The sequence below is a fragment of the Myotis davidii genome, unplaced genomic scaffold, assembly GCF_000327345.1.
Source record: "Myotis davidii unplaced genomic scaffold, ASM32734v1 scaffold343, whole genome shotgun sequence".
NCBI classification, from domain to species: Eukaryota; Metazoa; Chordata; class Mammalia; order Chiroptera; family Vespertilionidae; genus Myotis; species Myotis davidii.
The window spans coordinates 445797-451383 of record NW_006293809.1 but is presented as its reverse complement, the minus strand read 5'-3'; positions in this window follow the sequence as shown (position 1 = coordinate 451383).

Here is a 5587-nt window from a genome sequence, read left to right as displayed (position 1 = left end):
GGCTCAGTGAGTAGAGTGTCAGCCTCTGGACCAAAGTGTCCCGTCAAGGGCTTGTACCTTGGTTGCAGGCACCTCCCCAGCCCAGGCCCTGGTTGGGACATGTGCCAGAGGCAACCAATTGATGTGTTTCTCTCTGTCATTCCCTCCCTCTTCCACTATCTCTAAAAAATCTCAAAGTAAAAATACCCTCAGGTGAGGATTAACGAAGTGAAAAACACAGATGCAAATCCTTAATTAGGCAAAATAGCTACCATTTTTGAACACCTACTATGTGACAGGCTGTAGGCTAGGCCCTTGACGTACATGAGCGCCATTCCTTGAAACAGCCCCACAATGTCCACACCATCAAACTTCTGGCTCTACGATGAACCCCGTGGTCCTGCATTTAAAAGGAAGATGCATAAAACACCCAGAGTCACAACACCCAATTCCTTCCCTCAGTCTTTAAAATGAATCTTGTGTCCTGGCTACTGTTCTTTGTGTCAGTGGGAAGAAAAACACACATACGAGAGAACCTCCCCATAAATCAATCTTTATTCCGTTTCCAAGCCTGCAAGATTTCCCAGCTATTCCAAAGGCCCCTTCCCTGCGTGAAGGACTGCACTTACTTAATAAGGCAGGTGGGATCCACGCTCGGCACAGGTAAGCACTTTTTACTTCTCACAAGATAGATGACAGCTGCTGGCAGCGTTTCCCTGCCTCCTTTTCGCTTTTATTTCCTCCTCTCTCTTTGCTACGACTGCACACTTTACGTATCACAATTGAATTACCAAACTGAGCCAGAGAAAGGCTGTCCCTATGGGGGTGCTGCGTAGGTGGCAGGCTTTAGTTCCCTTTAAAGATGACTTTAAGGAATTGGAAGTAAAAGTTATCAACTGTGGCTTCAACTATTGCTTTTGGGGGAGCCCTAACACCCCCCAACACACGCACACACACGACAACAACAACACAACAGCATTTTTAAGCTGAATTTGCCAGGAACCAGAGGTGGGAAATGGGGACCGGGGGGTTGTAAGTTCTAGAAGCATTCCCAGCCAGAGAAAGACAAAGCTGAAGCCATTGAATTCTATTCCTTGGCTTAAAACCGTGAAGGAGCCAGCACTTGAAATAGAGTTGCTGTGTTGGAGAGAAAGCAGAAGGGAGAGGGAGAGGGTGGTTTGTTTTCATCTGCTGCCAGCAGGACAGAAGGTGAGGTTTTCTCTCTCGACATCTTCACCCAGAAGTTGGGCAGCAGCCAGTCTGCTCTTTGGCTGGAAAACTCCAATTAAAAATGTATGACTTCGGGGTTCTGGGGAGGAGGGAAGAGTCAACGCTGGGTTGTACAAACACTCGAGGCAGCAGAAGGGGTTGGGGAAACTCAGGACCTCACTTGCCAATCATGGTCCGGAAAGTAACACCCGCTACTTCTGGGCAGAGGATCTGGCTGAGTCAAGGTCACCTTCCACCGCCCTTTCCAGTCTGTATGGTTTCACCTCAGGCCCCAAACTACATTTGGAATAGGCCATGTCAGGTGCTTGACTTAGACCACTTTCCACCCCAAATAACTTCGCCAGTCATTTAATGCACACATGTACACACAAACACGCATGCACACATGCACGGGCACACACAGTGTCTTACTGATGTTTGTCCCAGGGACACACTTCCTGCCCCGGCCACGACTTGTTGGAGCAGGTGGAGGCGGGCCTTCCTCCGCGGCAGGCGGGTCACACCTTGCAATCCCCGGCAGCTGTAAGCTCCTGTCACCCCGCCTCCCAGCACTCGGGGCAGGCGAGCAATAATCATATTTGCTGAAGGAAAGGGCAGCGTGTGCCCACTCCTGCTTCCCTCCCTGCCTTTCCATATGCTGATCTCTCAGATATTTTATGCCCCAAACTCTGTCTCAGCGTCCACTTCCTGAGAACGTAGTGATCTCACTGTTAGAGATGCCCCCTTGACATCTGATGTCCGAAGGCAGTGTGTGAAGGCCTCACCCAGTGCTCACTCCCCTGCCGCCTCCACCCCGTGGTCCGTCTCCAGTTCCTGGCTTCCCCGCCTTCTCCTTGGGATGGCGACTCCATTGGAGTGGGCCCAGGGTCGAGCGGCCTCTCTCTTCCTGCTCTCAGTGAATCAGCACCGTATCAGGGGATCTAAGTTGGGAACTCTCAGGCCCCACCCCAGACCCATGGGGGAGGAATCTGAATTTTAACAGGAACACGGGGACGCCAGCAAACGCTGCTCTGGTCATTGGTACCTGCCCCAGCTGCTGGCCCACGCTGCTGGTCCGGCACTGGTTGGGTTTACCTTCGATGTCGGATGAGAGAGCTTGAGGAAGAAAATGGATCCGCTGGTTCTCACCCCACTGATTAGAAAATGGGTGTCTTTGATTTTGGAGAAAAGGCCTGATGCTCAGAGAAGGAAAACGACGCCCTGCCCGGGTCCCGAGAACGTAGTCCTGGAGCAGATTCTCATTCAACAGCAGCTGGGCGGTCCCACCCTCATGCAGCCCTGTCATGGCCATCTGTCCCCTCCCCAGCCCGCTGATACACAAGAGAATACATGAGAGGAACCAAGAAGATGGGATTCAAAGCAGGAGAGCCAGTATAATGAGCCCCCGGCAGGAGGCATGACCCTTGGCCCCTGAGCCAGGTCGCGGGGAGGACGATTCAGTCATTTATCACTGGGGCGCAGTGTGGACAGAGACGTGCCAGGAGTCTCGGGTCAGCCTTCCAGGAGGGATCTTAATGAACTGGCCACACTTCATCGTTTTGATAATCACAGAAATTAGAGGAGGAAATGAGAGGCATGGCGAGTCACTGGCCCATCACCTGCCTGTGCTGCGGGGTCTCTGGTGCATGTTTTGTAGGGTTTTGCGGCACTGCCTCATTGAAGTGATTTTTCGGGGGTCAGTTCACCCTTGCTCCTTAGCTTCTCCCTCCTACGAAGGTCAGAGCCCTTATTCTGCTCTCCCATCTGCAAACTCTTTCTTGCAAGTGGGAGTGAAATGTTCCTGGGAAGTGAGGTGTCATATTGTTGTTGTTCTCTTGAAGTTGTGGTTCGGGGACATAGTCTCCGGTGCGTGACGGCAACAACAAAATATGAATCTCAAAGCTTAACACATCGGGGGTTTCTTTCTCACACTACATGCCCATCACAGGCCAGCAGGGGGCGGTGTTCATCATGACTCGGTTCCTAGACTGAGGGAGACATAGTAGGTTTTCCCATGGTCATCATAGGAATGAGATGGGAACAAAGCATATCGCACATGGGCTTTGAAGGTGACTTCATGTTAGAGACACCCATCACGTCTGCTCTCATTGTATCGGCATGTCACTCAACATCTACTTAGCATGTGGTCTACCACGTGCCTACCAGGGAGAAGAACCAGAATTATCCTGTGGGCCACGAGAATGGTGGCTGCAAGAAAGAGATCTCCTGCAAAGGCTCCATGGCCAACCTCATCCTCAAAAGCCACCTGATGAGGAGAACATGACCCTGTGAACATGGGCAAAGGGCTTTAGTATACTGACAATCAGTGGGTACTGAGCCCCTCATAGGTCAAGACTTGCAGTGATGAGAGAAACAAACTCACTCCATGATGGGAGTTACAGTCAAAAGAAGGAAACAGGCAAAAGATAAAACAAGTCGTGAGTATATATATATATACTGCCGTGTGTGTGTGTGTGTGTGTGTATATACATATATATATATATATATAATAGGTGAGAGAGAGAGCATTATGGGTGCTCAAGATGAGGAAGGAAGGTATTCAGGTGGGCGGGCCGCCTGCCTTGCAATGTTGAAGCCCAAATGGGTAAGGAGAGATTTTCCATGGGGAAGCAACCCCATGTCAGGTGGGGAGTCAGGTGGGGTGAGAAAGGCCTCTCCATTGGTGTGGGGAGATGGGCGCTGTCCAGCAGGAGATGTTGGACCCCGAGTGAGGTAAGGAGGGCATCCGTGCAGGGAAGGGCAATGGTAGAAACCAGAGATTAGTTATACACAGAGGGACTGATCAGTTAGTAGATTAACAGTCAGAGGGAACATTATCGGCGATGGAACAACATAAAAGTGTGTACCCCCTGCTAGAAGGCATGGCAGAATCACTGCTGTGATGTCCCTGGCAGAGATGCATAACCTAAAATCAGTCGTGAGGAGGCCTCAGACACACCCAAAGGGAGGGACGTGCTGCAAAATAAAACACGAGCCCGTGGTCTTCACAAGACTCGGCCGCAGACTGAGGACACGTACTGGACTAAAGGGGTCTGAAGGATCCTGACAACAGAATGCGATGTATGACTTTGACCTGGGACCTTTCGCTGTGCGGGACGTTACTGGGACACTTGGTGAGACATTGAACGGGATCTGAGGATTATTAGATGATAGTTACTGATTTCCTGGTTATGGTGGTGGGATAGCTATTTAGGAGAATTTCCTCGTTGGTAAGAAATACATACTAAAATATTTGGGGGTGGGGATGAAGGGACACACTTACCCTCAAATGGTTTGGGGAAAAGAACTTAGTACTGCACAGGTAACTTCTATAAGTTTTTATTGCTTAAAAATAACAGAAAAAATGCAAAGTTATTTTAAAAATGAAAATATTACTGATATATTAAGAATAAGAAAGATACAGAGCTGAATGGTATGACTGCGATTTTGTATGTGTTTTTTTTTAAAAAAGAAATGTGCTCACACACACACACACACACACACATATCTGCAATGTTATGCAATGTTAATGGTGAACATCTCTAGGTAGTGAGATTAGGTCTAGAAATTCTGTGGTTGTAGCTCCTGAATCACCTAAAATTCACAGCCTTGAATGGGGGTGCCTTTTGTGATGAGAATGTGGTGCAAAGAGAACCGCATGGCTTGGCGGTTTTTAGTGCCTTGTGGGCTTCTCCCAGCATCTTCCTTCTCAGCTACAGTCTTGCACAGCTCCCAGCTTCACAGGCAGCAGGATTGGGGCGGGGTAACCCACCACACCAGGCGGCTCTGCATTGAGGGACTCGCCTCATTCTGCCTGGTGCTCAAAAGGCACCTCCAGAATCCCCAGGAGAAGCCCCTGTGATGCTGACGGTCGTGATGAGCAGGCTGCTGTGTGTGTTACAGCATGAGCCACGGGCAGCCCAGAGCGAGGGCTTTCCATGGAGGCGGGTACCACCAAGAATGTCCTGTGCACAGGAAGCCAGGAGGCCAGGTGCTCGCTTAGGACCTCCATTCAGTCTACTCTCCGGGATGGAGGGCTGGGGACTGTCAGGGAGCATCGGTCTTGTCCCCTCACTCGCACCCAGAGGCGCTGGGGACAGAGGTGCCTGGCTGCTGGCCCAAAGCTGCTTTAGAAGCAGGCGCTCTGGTGCCCGCACACCAGGACTCCGTCAGTACCGGGGCTTCTGTTGACGGCACCAGGGCCGGTTTTTAAGGATTCCTACCTGGAATTAGCGGCAGGCATGTTTATGAATTTTCAATGCAGAGATGGGTTGAAATCAAATGTTTGTTTGGGACGCGATGATAGCAATATTGAAAGTCTCTCCAGAGCATTGGAATCAGCTGGGGAAACTGAACCAGGACAGGCGTGGGCTCCCACCCGCATTCCAGGGACCTCAGT